This window comes from Gossypium hirsutum, chromosome A06 (genome assembly GCF_007990345.1).
Source record: "Gossypium hirsutum isolate 1008001.06 chromosome A06, Gossypium_hirsutum_v2.1, whole genome shotgun sequence".
NCBI classification, from domain to species: domain Eukaryota; kingdom Viridiplantae; phylum Streptophyta; class Magnoliopsida; order Malvales; family Malvaceae; genus Gossypium; species Gossypium hirsutum.
This window is the reverse complement of record NC_053429.1, coordinates 81,124,754-81,144,477: the sequence shown is the minus strand read 5'-3', so window position 1 is coordinate 81,144,477 and position 19,724 is coordinate 81,124,754.

The window sequence follows — 19,724 nt, the reverse complement described above, 5'->3', positions numbered from 1 at the left end:
CCCAAATTTGAGATCCGCTAGATTTGGGGTGTGACAACCTCCCCCCTTTAACAAAATTTTGTCCCTAAAATTTTTCTAACTTTGAAGAATCCCAATTCATAATGAAATCTAATTGTTTGGGCTTGGCATGTACTACAATATTGGTGAACTCTCCTTCTTACCCACAACATCTTTTATGCATAGGCAGACATTTTGAAGGTGTTTGGTAATAAGAATACCATTAGTCTATCTCTTTCGTCAATTCAAAATTTGGCAGTTATTCACATATAATCAAACGTTACACACTTGTTGTTTTTATAGATGTCAATTTTTATTAGAAGACTTGAACAATTTCTGCAAAATAAACTTGGCATGTTTGCTCTATAAAACAAGTACTCAATCACCTCCCTAAACACTTTTGCTAAATCAATCGAAACCCTAACTTCTTTTTTGCTCAGTCTTTTTGCCTTCATCACTTCAGTCTCAGATTTTTCATACGTAATCTTTGCTTTCTTCACTTCTTTTTTCTTCACATTTACAAATGAAGATGTCTTGATCAAGCACTCGAGAGAGAGGCTGAAACCAACATAATCAAAACATCAGTCCGAGAAATCCCTTCTCTTTCGGACCTCAAGGTCCCAATGATACTTCATCAAGTGTGGTAACCCCTTCATATGAATGTAGAACCACTCTAGAGGAAGTATAGATATATTTAGGAGCTCGAGGTATTCCCACCCAAATTTTACTTACAACTTTTGAAGACCACCAAGGTGTCATCTGAGTGATAATACTCGGGGTATTACTTTACCCTTAATCTTACTAGAGGTTGGTTTCCATCTACCAATACACTCGTTCTTTTGCTCAGTACTGATTGAGTATGGCACTGCACCTAGACAACTATCAGCGTTGTCCTGATGGACTTTAGTTACCTTCTTCATTGATTGTTGCATGCACAATAATGCAACACTTCTGGGTGTATTCTAAATATTTTATAAATTAAAAAGTACAAGGCAATGGGCTGGTGTTGTAAATGCCCACTTTAGTGTTCGACCAGGCTGTGATCCAATCATTCAAAATAGTATTTCTAACCTACACCTTATGATGGAAAAATTCATATTATAGATTAGAGAATGGGTTTGGTTTTCTCATACGCTAGTCTCTTCTTAGGAATTTATTTGTGCTCACTATCTTTCAGTTGATTTAGAAGTAGCCTTAAAATAATACCGAAGACTACAGATGGGGCTTCCACCTGAGCTAGTGGAAATTGTTACAGTTAGGAATATCTTCCAATACTATTTATAGAACCAAAACCCAAACAATCGTCGGGCAAGTATCCCTAGTAGTTGGTTAGATGACTATAATGTGCCTTTAGCCTTAAAGGCCTGGCTTTTTAATTCCACAAGCAATCTAGCACAAGCTTTGACTAGGCGAATATGAGAACCCCTTTTCTTTTTTTAGGAAGTTTTCAAAATTTGTTCTCGTAATTGGATCATCACACTTCCTAGTATTATTCCTTCTTATTCTTCTCTAAGTTGGGCTAATTCTCCTATTAATGATGTAGGATCCTTTTCAAATTCTCACACTACACCCAAACAAACACTTGATATGGATTTCACAACATTCTTGGGAGAAGCTCGTGCTAAGGAGAGAGTTGTTGTTGCTTTACCTAAGAAGTCAGTAGCAATGAAAAGTCAAAATTAACCTAGAGTAAATGAGGATAGTATCGAGATTGACGTGAGTGAATGCCCACAGTTTTAAAAGAGTAGATTTAGAAAGGGGATATTAACACCAGAAGTTCATTCTCTTCTAGTTCTAGTAGTTCTTGCAGTGTCTATAGTCCCAACAAAATTCGCCCAACTCACAGACTCCTCAGCTTAGTATGTTAATCATCCACTAGCTAAGGTCCCAATAAAAACATTACCATCAGAATAGCCTGTGGTTCCCACCAGTTCTCAACCTCAACAAACCTCATCTTTAGAAACAAATAATTTATTTCCATGGTGTAACCTATATTCATCAATGACATCTTTTGTTTCTATAAGTTCCATCTTTCAGATTCAGCATATTATGACACCAACTCAAATGAAGGGATTTCTTAGTTCTTACCTCTCATCCAATCCAAGATTATTCCCTCTTTCAATATTGGTGAGTCCTCAAAAGCTTTATTGGTAGAGTATGGTCTTTGGGGTGGTTTCCTTCAAGAAACTAGTGACTTCTATCCTGCAAAAGTTACACGTTTAGCGAAGGTAATCAAAGCTGGTGGACATACTATAGGTGAACTATGCCAAACTAACAAGAATAATAGGGACAAGATCAAACAAATTGATTCCTATGTCTTGGCTTAGAAATTCAAATACTTAGATACATAGTCTAAATGTAAGGAGTTGGAAGGAAAAGTCAAGTCACTAGAGGAGAACGGATCCTCTCTTAAGGAGCAACTTAAGGATCAAGAGTTGCACCACAAAGATGAACTGGATAGTTTATGCCAATCCAGTGAAGAAGTCTTCAGAAAATATTAAGAAGACACCACAAAGAACTTAACTAAAGCACTGCCTAAGTTAAGGTCTAACTTTGTTCTTCACAGTCAAGTGGCCCAATGAACCTAATGAACCTAAGTTAAGTAGACTTCAATTTTCTTAAGGATATCTCTACAAATTCTCTGAGCTTTAATGTTTACCATCCCAAAGGCAAAGATTTGGATGATTTTCAGTCAAATGGAAACAAACAGTTGGTTTCCTATCCCAAAATACACTTGAGCTAGAGGAAGAAGAAAATTCAGAAGGCTCGATTGACTTAGAACAGACTCTAGAGGACGGGGGACAAACAGAAGAGGTCCCTACAATAAAAAAGATTCCTTGTAACACCTTTTACCCAGTCGAGACATCAAACTCGAATAATAGGATGCTACATGCAACAATAATAGCAACATCTAAATTTAATATAATATAATTAACATATATTGCAATGAAATAAATTAAAGTCTACAAAGGTTTAATTACGCGATTCAAGTATGAAATATGATTGATTTGTAAAATTTATCAAAGTATTAAAGTTTCAAAATTTGTATCGATATTTAGTTCTTAGGTACTGATATTGTATCAACACCATACCTAAATAACGATACCAAAATTCAATTATGCTTGTTAGGAAAAAATAAGGGTATCGATATTTATTTTCTAGTATTGATTTTTAAGAAAAGTATCGATACTCATATGAAAATCAATACCATTTTAGCATACTATTTGTTTCAAAATTTGTTCATATGGTCTAGTACCTATACCAAGTATAAAAATATCGATACTTAAGTTCAGAAATGGTATTAAAATGTCTATTTCATGATCAAAACATCTAAAACTCAAATGATACTCTTTAGAAACAATTAAAGACCTGAAATCATCAATAAAAAACAAACTAACTAATAATCAAGACTTCTTGTATTCAACTAATTATCATTAAATCGTTTTCAATACTAATCTTCTAAAGGTTATCACACCCAACCATATAAATATGTTCTCAATGGCACCCTAAGCAATAAATCAAACATTCGTTTATTCAACTATTCAAACAATCTCTCCTTTGACCCCATGTCACCCATGTAACTTATGCATAAAACCTCACCAAGATCACACCTTTAAACAAATTAAAACACATCAAATATTTGCCAAAATAACATAAGTTCCTAGTTTTAACCAATATGTCTTAAGGCACCATCACATCTAATCTAATTTAACAATTCATATCATATATCAAAACATTCATATAGTCATCAACTAAAGCAAAAACTACACACAACATTCCAAGTTCAACTATTTTACAAAATAGAACAAACATGACATTTCCAAAGTAACTTTATCACATCCATCATGAAAGCCTACCATAAAAACATGAAATTCAACACATTACATGCCAACTTAAACACATTACAATTCCAACTAGAACTTCAATTTTTACCAATTCCACAACTCTATATAAATGTCAAAAAATCAGACTAACGAGTCAAAATCTACCAAGATAGGGGCTTGATAGTGTGAGCCTTAAAGTTGATCCATCCGAAAAGTTTCACAAAATGATAACTACAGGAAACATAAAAATAAATAGAGTAAGCTTATATAGCTTCATAAGTCCATAGCTAAACTAAACCGACTTACCTCAGTCAAGTAACTGAATTTAACAACTTAACTTAAAGTAACCTGATATTCAATTTTCAAAATAGGTGAGATTTGCATAAGATCAAATCATCATATAAATCATATTCACCGTAAATTCAATCAGGATCATGAAATATATATACTTTTACACATTCTATCAAGATAAATCATGTTTACTCAATAAAAAATAATTTCTATATATCCATTTAGTTCCATTCATCTTTTTGATAATTAATCTTATTTCTTTCTAACATGATGAACAATAAAAACATGAGTCTAATACTCAAGTAACTATACCACAATAGAGAGCATTGAAATGCTATTCAAAGGCACTGAAGTGCAGACCCATACAAGTTCGCGTTCTAATGTTATTGGCATTCCAATTGTATCTTAATCATTTACTATGTTCAAACTGGCATTTAACAAACTTCATAACATTTTTCATTTAAAGGAACTTCTAGAATATCCATACACATGCTGTAAATCAATCATGTTCTTTTCAAAAGCATATATATAACTATTATTTTGTATATGTTCATCACTTTACAAATAAGTCTTACTCACCTTTCAACTAATTTTAACAAATAGCAATCTCAACCCAACCTTAACATTTCAACCTCAATTTAATTAACAAGGTCATGACAACACCAAATACAAATATAAATATATCTATACTATGAGCTTACCTATTAATTCACCTAACGGTTAATTCATAAGGATTAATCTGTGATCTTTCCTTTTCTTTAGTTATCTTCCGTATGGTTCAATTCTTGATCTATATATAAATAAATTTAATTTATCAAATTCAAATACATTACCATACTCATTTTTATACAAATGACTTATAATATTCATTTTATAAATGTTCCCTAAACTTTTACACCTCATACAATTTAGTCCCTAAAACCAAAACTATTAAAATATTCACATTTAAACCCCAATACACAAAACCAAACTTATTACAACCATAATTAGCCCTCAACAACTTAAAAATTATAGAATTTTCATGCTAAACTTTACTTAATTTTATTTTATTCCCTAAACTCAAAACTAACAAAAATTTCTTTACAAAATAGTCCTAATTTACAACTAAGTTTACAAATTCATAATTTAAAACCAAGATTGTAACAACTCATTTTCAGTGAAATCAGAACAGAGGTTTTGGGACCACAAATCTGATGAGTAAATTAATACATTATTATTATTTTAATGTTTATGGAATGCTAGTAGCGTCATATTAAAATTTCATTAAGAAATTTTGAAGTTTGCATGCTTAATTAAGTGAAAAGGACTAAATCGTAAAAGTTGCAAAACTAAAACTCTATTAGTTAAAGTTTTCAAATAGCTATGAAACCTTACAATAAAGGACTTAGATGGTAATTAGACCAATTAAATTGATAGTGGATATTTATGGACATGGTTTTATTGAAATTATTAATGTTTTTAAAGGGAAAATTGGTAAAATAGTAAATAAATCATAAAAACAAAAGAAAGGAAAAGAGATATCATCTTTATATCACCTTCTTCAATCGAATTTCACAAGTTTCAGGTCACACACTCGTGTGGTTTAGGACATGCCTGTGTGGGAAGGCTATCTGGTCACACACGCCCGTGTCCCTAACCTGTGAAACGCTCTGTTTATGATGTCATCAACAAATTAAGGTCACATGGCCAAGTCATACACCCGTGTGCTTAGGCCGTGTCCTTCACACAGTTAAGACATACACCCGTGTCTCTGCTCATGTGCTCGATACGAGCATTCTATTTTGCATCAATTAAGGCGCAGGGGACATATGGCCAGATCACATGGCCATGTGGCAGACCTTGTGGACAAATACAAGGCTATTTACCAAGCTATTTGCCACCCTTTTTCACACATGCACTCATATCAATTCAAAGGCACAAAACATAACATACTTAGGCAACCAAACACTCACAACTAAGACAATAATATGTCATTCTCATGTCATCATTCATCATACTTAAAACATCATACTTAGCCCATTAAAATCATATTAACATCACATCCACAAGAGGGCATTAACACATGAATAAACTTGTAATCAATATAAGCCATCAGTAGTGGCTATGTACAATTTGAGCAATAATTCATTATAGGCCAACATATTTGGCCACATTAATAATAACAAATATAACCAAAAGACCAAGTCCCTATACATGCCATAGACTCAAACTACTATAATTCATCAATACCCGTAGTGATAGCTTGATAGTGTGATAGGATCTTCGGTGATCTTCAACCCGAGCTAGCTAAATAATCTTATAATACATGGGAAAGGAAGGGAGTAAGCTACAAAGCTTAGTAAGTTTGTATGCAAATAATAAGTAACAATAGTCATACATTTGTCATACCACTAACATAACATAACACAACATAAATGTCATTAAATCTTCATAGGCATAACTTACTCAATCACAATGCTTACCCCCTTCAATTTATAAGCATAATTTATTACATCTTAACATTTTCCAAACAATTGTAACCTCTCCAATATAACATACCATAATAATCATTAACAAATCATTTCAAGCCTTATAGTAACATGCACATTAATTATGCGTATTCATATTTTCAAGTCGAAAACTTAACTTCTTTCAATGATTTAAACTCTTAACTTCACATATTTTCATAACCATTTTAATAGGCAATTATGAAAATCTTTCATTTTTTTTACACATATCTAATGAATCACAAATCAAGTGAACTAAACATCTTATCTCTCAATTTGATATGGCTCAAAAGCCTAACACATGATTCTCAACTGAATTTGCCATGAATTTACACATCATCAACATAAATACTTATTCACAAGATTAAATTAAGGTTACTTTCATAGTGATCATGAACTCATAATATCATGAAGCCAATGCTTATAAACTTTACGTATATACTTGTATGACCTCGTAACGTAGTCATATTTTTTCAGATCTTTGACATAATAATTGAATTACCCGTTGAACAACTTGGAATACTAAAGGATACCCGGGAAACCTCATACACATAGTAAGATGCCAATGCCATATCCCAGATATGGTCTTACATGGGATCACATATCGATGCCGATAGCCCAACTATGGTCTTACACGATGTCTCGTATTGATGCATGTCCCAGACATGGTCTTACATGAAATCACATATCAATGCCATATCCCAGATATGGCCTTACACGTAATCACACATAACCCTAATGTCATGACATTTGTATCCTATCTATTCCTAAAGTTTAACCGAGACTTCTTCGTTATATTGGCATTATCAAACTTGCTCATAATATCAATAATATAAATCATATAAAACTAAAGCAATTTGAAACATAAACATAGCATTGCATTATTCACATACAAACTTACCTCGATACCAAAAATGGTGAAAATGACTTAACCATCAAATACTTATTTTTCCCTCGTTCTAGGCCCGAATCTCGTTTTTCTTGATCTATAATATCAAATTTAGCTCACTTATTAGTCACATTATTCAATGTGACCCAAAAATCATATTATGAAAAAATTATGTTTTTACCCTTAAAGTTTGACATATTTACATTTTAGGCCCTAGGCTCGTAAAATAATTTTCATTCAATTTCTTTGTACCTTAAGCCTATCCGAACCATTTTCATAACTATAACAGCCCACAATTTTTATTAAAACACACTTTTACTACATATTTTATAACTTTTACAATTTAGTCTTTTTAGGCATTTTCACCGAAAATCACTTAGCAAAAATTGTTTCTCCAACCATAAACATGCATAATCTACCATTAAACGTCAAAATACACAAATTTATAACATGGTTGAAACCCTAAACCTTCATCATGACTCAAATAAATGGTAGAAATAGGTAGATCATGTTACAAAGATTTCAAAAACGTGAAAATCATTAAAAACGGGGCAAGAACGGACTTACTATGGAGCTTGGAAAGCTTTAACAAAACCCTAGCCATGGTGGTATTCAAACATTCAGCCAAAGGGTTGAAGATGAGCAAATTTTGGCTTTTATTTTGTTTATTTAGTCATTTAATTACTAAATGACCAAAAAGCCGCTAACTTAAAAATATTCTATGTCACCTATTTCATATCCATTTTTGACCAAAAAATTAACCAATGGTCTAATTATCATTTAAGGACCTCCAATTTAAAATTTCATAACAATTGGGCACCTCTAGCATATAGAACTCAACTTTTGCACTTTTTACGATTTAGTCCTTTTGACTAAATTGAGTGCCCAAACATCAAAATTTTCTAACGAAATTTTCATAAAACAATTCCATAAAATTTTATACCATAAAAATATAATAAAAATGAATTTTACTATGTCAGATTTGTGGTCCCGAAACCACTGTTCCAACTAGACCCAAAATCGGGTTGTACAAGTAATTTTGTCAAATGCTGATTTGTATGAGTTGATATAGGTCCCTAGTGAATTTTGCTAACATGAAATGAGGATGAAAATGCTTAGATTTCACTTTACGAGCTTAAGGACTAAGTTGCAAAAAGTTAAAATGCTAGGGGCAAAATTATAAATTTTTAAAATATGAAATATGGATAGAATTGAATAATAAAAGTGTTAAATGAATTGAATTTTTCTATTTAGATCAAGATAGACCATATACGAACTTAGATCTGGGAAAAGCTAAAGCTTCGGATTTGTTGACTACATTTTTACGCATTGTTTGTCGAGGTAAGTTCGTATGATTAAATAACATTTTAATGTGCTATTTTCTATATAACTAAATGATGTATATACAATAATGTCAGGATGGTTATCGAGTCCCGTTTTAACCTAAGGAATTAGTAGGATACAAATGACATGTCATTAGGGTTTTCATGTTTCAGGTGCTGGTTTTAAATATCCTACTGATCACTTAGGTCCTGCATTTGTTATGGATACTCCAGAGCTCATGTGAGCAGTGTGACAGCCCAAAGTTGACCCTAGTCGGGAAGTGGTTTCGGGACCATTAAATCGAGTCACCGAAATGTTTGAATGTGATACTTATTGTCTAGAATATGTGATTATGAATGTGTGAAAATTTCAAGCTTCAATTTGGTTGATTTCATGTGAATTTAGTCAATAGGACTTATGTGAGAAAATTCAAAAATGTGATAGGTCAATGTGTGAGGACCTATTAGTGCATGTGGACAAAGGGGGGACTTGCATGTCAAATTCCCCCCTACTAGTAGTGGCCGGCCATGATGGGCATGATGAACAATTGTGCAATTTTTTTTATGGAAATTATGGCATAAGTATGGCACAAATAAAATATGTTAATTTGTGTCATAAAATGTTGGGATAAAACAAATAAAATAAGGGGCATGGGCATAAAATAATGAAAAGGAGTATGGTGAATACAAAAAAAAAATGTGTGTGTAGTTGTTTGTCCCCCCCATTGCCGTGAGCTAAAGAAAAGAATGGAGAGAATTTTTGTTCATCCTTTTCTCATCTTCATACTTGCCTAAATTAGAAAGAAAAACAAAGAAAAAATTTTCTCATCCTTTGGTTCATCCTTGGCCAAAAATTTTAAGGAGGAAAGAAGAAGAAAGGTGAAGAGATTCGGCCATGCATGTAGCTAGGCTAAGGTATGTTTGATGATGTTCCATGAGATGCATGCATGTTTTAGTTGTTAGCTTGAGTTCTACCTAGCCCATGGTCTAAATCTTGCTATGTGATGGAAATGGCACTTGACCATGGATGCATCATTCTTGGTTGGTGTTTGATGTTGTGGTGATGAGGCATGAGGATGAGTTAAGATTCGGCCTAGGTGGAGGTTGTGTTAATGTCATTGCATGCAAAATATGAAGCTTGTTAATGATGCATGTGATGATGGCTTGATGATTCTTGAACCTCCTTTTTAGCATTTTTGTGTGAGCACATATGTGCATTGGTTGCTAAATGGAGAAGAATCGGCTAGCAAGATGTGTGCTAAGGCCGAATGTAACTTTGCATGTTAATGAGCAATGCATGTGTTAAATTGATGAAAAGGGGGAGGATGCTTTACTAGTGTGTATATGTGTGTATTAAGTGTTGAAATCGACCCCAAAAATAGACATGCATATTCGACCAAGGGGAAAGAAATTAGCTAATATGTTGTGTTGATGCATGATTTTTGCATGTATGAGACTTTAATGTCTAATGTATAAATATGGGCTAAGTGCCTTGTGTTCATCTTTTTGATGCCTAAATGATGAAATCAATTTATTTGTTTAATTAAGCTCAAGAGCAAAGGGGAAATAAATCCGATAAAGTGAAGGAAAAAGTGGTCGAATAGTTAGCGGGATCGTTCGACAACACCCGAGGTAAGTTCTTGAGTAAGAGAGCTTAAATTACGATGTGATTAAATCATGTTTTAAGCAAATTAAAATCATGCTCTATGTGTGGCTATTGAGCCGAATGTGCAAGGATGGTATGTACCTTGTGTTTGAGTTTTGCTAATGAAAAAGAAATACGAATGTGCCATGAATTATTGTTAGATGTGCATGATTAATTGAATGCTGTCCGGGCTAAGTCCCGAAGGCTTTGTGCTAAGTGACTATATCCAGACTAAGATCCGAAGGCATTTGTGCGAGTTATTAATTCCGGGTTAAGTCCCGAAGGCCTTTGTGCGAGATATTAAATCCGGGTTAAGTCCCGAAGGCATTCGTGCGAGATATTAAATCCGGGTTAAGTCCCGAAGGCATTCGTGCGAGTTATTAAATCCGGGTTAAGTCCCGAAGGCATTGTGTGAGCTACTAAAACCGGGCTATGTCCCGAAGGCATTTGAATGAGGAGCTATACCCGGTTAAATCCCGAAGGTACGTGATTTGGTAATGAATGAGCTTGCTGTAAAATTCCAACGAATACTCGAAAAACATCCCAATATGGGGATATGTTAAGTATGTGTTGAATTTAATCGAGCCCTTACAAATAAATGTTCGCTCAGTTGATAAACGAGCTACCGGCCTTCGGCTAAGTTAGTCTATTGTGTATGTACATAAGGGTTGTTAATGTTGTGAAGCAAGTTTGATATCGGTAAATTGCGTATTATGAAATATTCCGTTTAGCTAAATGTGTGTTATTCTTTGTTTATGCTGGAATTCCTTGCTCAAAACTTACTAAGCATAAATTGCTTACTCGTTACACTGCTCCTCTGTTTTATAGATTTTTGGTTCTCCAGCTATCGGACTCGGGATCTTGAAGTCGAAGTCGCCCACACTATCAAAGGCTCTTTTGGGTACTCTTTTGGTTGATTTTTGATATGGCATGTATAGGACGACCCATTGTTGTTTTTCGAGTACTTTATGTGATGTATAAGTTTTGGATAGCCATGCGAAAATGGCTTATATGTGTTTGAGTATAATGTTATAATCATTTGGTGTGGATATGCTTGACAAGGATTGGCCACGGGGATGGTTAATCACTTTCATAAATTGTGCCATTTATGCAAAAAGGGCTAGTTGAACCATGAAATAGGTAAAACCTACCTTAAAGGTAGATGCTGACAGCATCAGTGACGTAGATTTGGAAAATCACTAAAAATAGTAGGAATGGAATTAAATAGTGAATAAATTATGTAAACAAACCTTGAAGAATCTACTTTCATAGGAAAGTAACGAAACAATCATATGGACAGTATGTTAAGAGATATTCAGGTTCTCGCGAGACAGGGTCAGAACGGGTTCTGGATTCCTTGTTCCGACTTTGGAAATTGATTATAAATTAACCAGAGATAATTAGGAGTCATACCATATATGTATAGATTCCTCTCTGAGTCTAGTTTCCATAGAAACAAACGGCATCAGTATTGAAGCTCTGTGGAGAGAGATATCCAAGTCGTAATGGGAAAAGGTCAGTGTAGTCGACCCCTGTAACATGGGAGACTTTGACTAATAAACTGTACTAATTGGCCTGACCAAAAATTGTAGAAAAAAATACATAGGTGGGGACATGAGTCTAGTTTCAGGGAAAAATCACAAAACTGATTTTTGAGTTGTGAAACTCAAGATATGATTTTTGAAGCGACTAGTACTCAGACTGGGCAGTGTCTGGAAAAATTTTTCAAAGTTTGTTAACATCTCGTGTCCGACTCCGGTGTCGGTCTCGGGTTCGGGGTGTTACATTAAATTGGTATCAGAGCTACGGTTTAGTCGATTCTAGGACTACCGTAATGTGTTGGGTCTAGCTATACATGCCATTTTATGTGATTACTTGATAGTGTGGTGATTTCTGACAATTGTAAATGTGTTTATAGTAATGGATCCCGATCGTGACCGAGAGGTAGTTGATGATCTTGAGAGTGTAACGCCTGCTCCCGCACAAGGGACAGTGCCGGCAGACTCTCAACCTAATGCTAGTAATCCAAATGATGAAGCTAGACAAGCATTCTATAGCGTGATGAATGATTGGTTCAACCAATACATTCGAACTAATAGGGCTGTTCCACAACCTCCATTCCCGACAAATACTACCCCCGCACCTACAATACCACCGGTAACGGACCAAATAAGGTCAAATAAGCCCCCAGTTGACAGAATCCGAAAACATGGGGCTACTGAATTTAAGGCTATGGATAGCGATGATGCCGAGCAAGCTGAATTTTGGCTGGACAACACTATCCGGGTACTCGATGAGCTATCTTGTACACCCGATGAATGCCTAAAGTGTGCTATCTCCTTGCTACGTGATTCTGCCTACTATTGGTGGAGTACTCTGACTTCTGTTGTGCCCCGAGAGCAAGTAACTTGGGAGTTTTTCCAAACTGAGTTTCGGAAAAAGTATATCAGTCAGAGATTTGTTGATCAAAAACGGAAGGAATTTCTTGAGCTTAAGCAAGGCTCCATGTCGGTTACTGATTACGAGCGAAAATTTGTTAGACTTAGCAAATACGCTCGGGAATGTGTTTCGTCCGAAGCTATTATGTGTAAACGCTTCAAGGATGGGCTGAATGAAGATATAAAAATGTTCGTTGGCGTTCTTGAAATACGAGAGTTCGTGGTACTTGTTGAACGAGCTTGTAAAGCCGAAGAGCTTAGAAAAGAAAAGCAAAGAGTTGATGAGGGAACTGGAGAGTTTCGTAAAAGATCCTCGGGAAGGTCTCTTCAACAGGCATAGAAGAGATTTCGAGATGATGCGGGCCAGTTTAGAGGCACTTCGGGCCTTTTTAGACGAGATCGTGATCGACCCCCTGTGGGTACACGAGGCACTTCGGTCGCCAGTGTTGGGAATGAACGTCGAGACAGAACGAAATGCCGATATTGCGGTAAATGGCATTCGGGGAGTTGTAGATTTCCTGACCGCTCCTGTTAGAAATGCGGATCAGTTGACCACTTCATTAAAGATTGCCCGAGGTTGTCGGGACAGAATGCAAATCAGAGTGGGAGACCGGGTTCTACCACTGCTCGGGGTAGACCATCTGGAAATGCGGGCAATGATGGTGGTGGTCAGAGAGGATCTAGAGATGATATAACCAGATCCGAAGCTCGTGCGTCTGCTAGAGCTTATACTATACGTGCCCGCGAGGATGCTTCTTCGCCTGATGTTATTACCGGTTGACCGCGCATGATGCGATTGTGAATTGCAAGAGCAAGACTATTGATTTGAGGTGCGCAAATAACGAAGTAGTCCGAATTGAGTCTGCGGACTTGGAGGGGATGCCAGCTGTAATATCAGCAATGTTGGCACAGAAATATGTAAGAAAAGGGTGCGAAGCATACCTTGCGTATGTACTTGGTGACAAAGAATTAGAAAAGAAACCCGAATCTGTGCTGGTGGCTTGTGAATACCCGGATGTTTTTCCGGAAGAATTACCGGGTTTACCACCTGTTCGGGAGGTAGAGTTTGGTATTGAGCTTGTACCTGGGACTACGCCGATTTCGATAGCTCCGTATCGTATGGCACCAACCGAGTTAAAGGAGTTGAAAGCTCAGTTGCAAGAACTGACGGATAGAGGTTTCGCTCGACCAAGTTTCTCACCTTGGGGTGCACCAGTATTGTTCGTGAAAAAGAATGACGGAACCATGAGGTTGTGCATTGACTATCGTCAGCTGAATAAAGTGACGATAAAGAACAAATATCCATTGCCGCGCATCGATGATTTGTTCGACCAACTGAAGGGAGCCTCAGTGTTCTCAAAAATAGATTTGAGATCGGGCTACTATCAGTTGCGAATTCGAGATTCAGATATTCCTAAAACTGCTTTCAGAACGAGATATGGTCACTACGAATTCTTAGTGATGCCGTTTGGGCTCACTAATGCCCCTGCAGTATTTATGGATTTGATGAATCGGATCTTCAGACCGTATTTGGATCAGTTCGTAGTTGTGTTCATTGATGACATTTTGGTCTATTCAAGAGATGAGACCGAACATGCTGAGCATCTGAGGCTAGTGCTGCAAATTTTGCGGGATAAGCAGTTATATGCTAAGTTCAGTAAGTGTGAGTTCTGGTTAAGAGAGGTTAGCTTCTTGGGTCATGTGGTATCCGCGTCGGGTATTCGAGTTGACCCGAACAAAATTTCAGCCATACTTGACTGGAAACCTCCGAGAAATATTACTGAAGTTCGGAGCTTTTTGGGGCTCGCCGACTATTACCGACGATTTGTGAAAGGTTTCTCGATGATAGCCACACCAATGACGAAGCTACTTCAAAAGGATGTTAAGTTCGAGTGGACGGAGAAATGTCAGAAAAGTTTCGACCAACTGAAAACTCATTTGACTGAAGCTCCAATTTTGGTGCAACCCGAATCAGGTAAAGAGTTTGTCATTTATAGTGACGCATCCCTACTTGGGTTGGGTTGCGTATTGATGCAAGAAGGTCGAGTCGTGGCCTATGCGTCGAGACAATTGAAGCCACACGAGAGGAATTATCCGACCCATGATCTCGAACTAGCTGCCATCGTGTTTGCTTTAAAAATATGGCGACATTATCTGTTTGGTGAGAAGTGCCATGTATTTTCGGATCACAAAAGTCTCAAATATTTGATGACTCAACGAGACTTGAATCTGCGACAAAGACGTTGGCTTGAGTTGTTGAAAGATTACGAGCTTGTCATTGATTACCATCCGGGAAAGGCTAACGTGGTTGCGGACGCCTTAAGCCGGAAGTCATTGTTTGCTTTACGAGCGATGAACGTGCATTTGTCTGTTCTACCAGACAATGTGTTATTAGCTAAATTAAAAGCTAAACCATTATTGACTCACCAAATTCGTGAAGCTCAGAAAGTCGATGATGAATTGGTTGCAAAACGGGCTAAGTGTGTTCCGAACGAGGAATCGGAGTTTCAAATTGATGATGATGATTGTTTGAGGTTCAGAAATCGTTTTTGTGTTCCAAGGAATTCGGAACTCATTTCGATGATTCTGAACGAAGCCCATTGTAGCCGAATGTCAATTCACCCGGGGAGTACGAAAATGTACAACGATTTGAAACGTCAATTTTGGTGGCATGGTATGAAACGGGACATCTCCGACTTTGTTTCGAGATGTTTAATATGTCAACAAGTGAAAGCGGAACATCAAGTGCCTTCAGGATTACTCCAGCCAATCATGATACCCGAGTGGAAGTGGGATCGAGTCACAATGGACTTTGTGTCTGGACTGCCCTTGTCAGCAAGTAAGAAGGATGCGATATGGGTTGTTGTTGATAGACTGACTAAGTCGGCTCATTTCATCCCCGTACGTACGGATTTTTCATTGGATAAACTAGCTGAACTGTACATTTATCAAATTGTGAGATTACACGGGGTACCTGTTTCTATCGTGTCGGATAGAGATCCGAGATTCACCTCACGATTCTGGAAGAAATTGCAAGAAGCTCTGGGTACCAAGCTACATTTTAGTACTGCTTTTCACCCCCAAACCGATGGTCAATCCGAGCGGATAATTCAGATACTTGAGGATATGTTGAGATGTTGCATCCTCGAGTTCAGTAGTTCATGGGAACGGTATTTACCTTTGATTGAATTCGCTTACAACAATAGTTTTCAATCAAGTATTAAGATGGCACCTTACGAGGCTTTGTACGGTCGTAAATGCCGTACACCATTGTTTTGGACCGAGCTCGGTGAAAGTAAAATTTTCGGAGTTGATTTGATTAAAGATGCTGAACAAAAAGTAAAGGTAATCCGTGAAAGTCTAAAGGTAGCCACGGATCGTCAGAAGTCGTACGCAGATTTGAAACGAAAAGACATCGAGTATCAGGTGGGAGACAAAGTGTTCCTTAAGGTTTCACCTTGGAAAAAGACACTCAGGTTCGGCCGTAAGGGCAAGTTGAGCCCAAGATTCATTGGGCCGTACGAAATCTCCGAACGAGTTGGTCCGGTTGCGTACAGATTGATTTTACCCCCGGAGCTTGAAAAGATTCATGACGTCTTTCATGTTTCGATGCTTCGACGCTATCGATCTGATCCATCGCACATAATTAGCCCATCAGAGGTTGAAATTCAAGTCGACATGAGCTATGAAGAAGAACCGATGCGTATCCCAGCTCGTGAAGTGAAGGAGTTGCGAAACAAAAGAGTTCCGCTAGTAAAGGTGTTATGGCTCAAACACGGGATCGAGGAAACTACTTGGGAGACCGAGAGCTCGATGAAAGAACGATACCCAAACCTATTTACCGGTAAGATTTTCGGGGACGAAAATTTCTTAAGTGGGGGAGAGTTGTGATAGCCCAAAGTTGACCCTAGTCGGGAAGTGGTTTCGGGACCGTTAAACCGAGTCACCAAAATGTTTGAATGTGATACTTATTGTCTAGAATATGTGATTATGAATGTGTGAAAATTTCAAGCTTCAATTTGGTTGATTTCATTTGAATTTAGTCAATAGGACTTATGTGAGAAAATTCTAAAATGTGATAGGTCAATGTGTGAGGACCTATTAGTGCATGTGGACAAAGGGGGGACTTGCATGTCAAATTCCCCCCTACTAGTAGTGGCCGGCCATGATGGGCATGATGAACAATTGTGCAATTTTTTTATGGAAATTATGGCATAAGTATGGCACAAATAAAATATGTTAATTTGTGTCATAAAATGTTGGGATAAAACAAATAAAATAAGGGGCATGGGCATAAAATAATGAAAAGGAGTATGGTGAATACAAAAAAAAATGTGTGTGTAGTTGTTTGTCCCCCCCCATTGCCGTGAGCTAAAGAAAAGAATGGAGAGAATTTTTGTTCATCCTTTTCTCATCTTCATACTTGCCTAAATTAGAAAGAAAAACAAAGAAAAAATTTTCTCATCCTTTGGTTCATCCTTGGCCAAAAATTTTAAGGAGGAAAGAAGAAGAAAGGTGAAGAGATTCGGCCATGCATGTAGCTAGGCTAAGGTATGTTTGATGATGTTCCATGAGATGCATGCATGTTTTAGTTGTTAGCTTGAGTTCTACCTAGCCCATGGTCTAAATCTTGCTATGTGATGGAAATGGCACTTGACCATGGATGCATCATTCTTGGTTGGTGTTTGATATTGTGGTGATGAGGCATGAGGATGAGTTAAGATTCGGCCTAGGTGGAGGTTGTGTTAATGCCATTGCATGCAAAATATGAAGCTTGTTAATGATGCATGTGATGATGGCTTGATGGTTCTTGAACCTCCTTTTTAGCATTTTTGTGTGAGCACATATGTGCATTGGTTGCTAAATGGAGAAGAATCGGCTAGCAAGATGTGTGCTAAGGCCGAATGTAACTTTGCATGTTAATGAGCAATGCATGTGTTAAATTGATGAAAAGGGGGAGGATGCTTTACTAGTGTGTATATGTGTGTATTAAGTGTTGAAATCGACCCCAAAAATAGACATGCATATTCGGCCAAGGGGAAAGAAATTAGCTAATATGTTGTGTTGATGCATGATTTTTGCATGTATGAGACTTTAATGTCTAATGTATAAATATGGGCTAAGTGCCTTGTGTTCATCTTTTTGATGCCTAAATGATGAAATCAATTTATTTGTTTAATTAAGCTCAAGAGCAAAGGGGAAATAAATCCGATAAAGGGAAGGAAAAAGTGGTCGAATAGTTAGCGGGATCGTTCGACAACACCCGAGGTAAGTTCTTGAGTAAGAGAGCTTAAATTACGATGTGATTAAATCATGTTTTAAGCAAATTAAAATCATGCTCTATGTGTGGCTATTGAGCCGAATGTGCAAGGATGGTATGTACCTTGTGTTTGAGTTTTGCTAATGAAAAAGAAATACGAATGTGCCATGAATTATTGTTAGATGTGCATGATTAATTGAATGCTGTCCGGGCTAAGTCCCGAAGGCTTTGTGCTAAGTGACTATATCCGGATTAAGATCCGAAGGCATTTGTGCGAGTTATTAATTCCGGGTTAAGTCCCGAAGGCCTTTGTGCGAGATATTAAATCCGGGTTAAGTCCCGAAGGCATTCGTGCGAGATATTAAATCCGGGTTAAGTCCCGAAGGCATTCGTGCGAGTTATTAAATCCGGGTTAAGTCCCGAAGGCATTGTGTGAGCTACTAAAACCGGGCTATGTCCCGAAGGCATTTGAACGAGGAGCTATACCCGGTTAAATCCCGAAGGTACGTGATTTGGTAATGAATGAGCTTGCTGTAAAATTCCAGCGAATACTCGAAAAACATCCCAATATGGGGATATGTTAAGTATGTGTTGAATTTAATCGAGCCCTTACAAATAAATGTTCGCTCAGTTGATAAACGAGCTACCGGCCTTCGGCTAAGTTAGTCTATTGTGTATGTACATAAGGGTTGTTAATGTTGTGAAGCAAGTTTGATATCGGTAAATTGCGTATTATGAAATATTCCGTTTAGCTAAATGTGTGTTATTCTTTGTTTATGCTGGAATTCCTTGCTCAAAACTTACTAAGCATAAATTGCTTACTCGTTACACTGCTCCTCTGTTTTATAGATTTTTGGTTCTCCAGCTATCGGACTCGGGATCTTGAAGTCGAAGTCGCCCACACTATCAAAGGCTCTTTTGGGTACTCTTTTGGTTGATTTTTGATATGGCATGTATAGGACGACCCATTGTTGTTTTTCGAGTACTTTATGTGATGTATAAGTTTTGGATAGCCATGCGAAAATGGCTTATATGTGTTTGAGTATAATGTTATAATCATTTGGTGTGGATACGCTTGACAAGGATTGGCCACGGGGATGGTTAATCACTTTCATAAATTGTGCCATTTATGCAAAAAGGGCTAGTTGAACCATGAAATAGGTAAAACCTACCTTAAAGGTAGATGCTGACAGCATCAGTGACGTAGATTTGGAAAATCACTAAAAATAGTAGGAATGGAATTAAATAGTGAATAAATTATGTAAACAAACCTTGAAGAATCTACTTTCATAGGAAAGTAACGAAACAATCATATGGACAGTATGTTAAGAGATATTCAGGTTCTCGTGAGACAGGGTCAGAACGGGTTCTGGATTCCTTGTTCCGACTTTGAAAATTGATTATAAATTAACCAGAGATAATTAGGAGTCATACCATATATGTATAGATTCCTTTCTGAGTCTAGTTTCCATAGAAACAAACGGCATCAGTATTGAAGCTCTGTGGAGAGAGATATCCAAGTCGTAATGGGAAAAGGTCAGTGTAGTCGACCCCTGTAACATGGGAGACTTT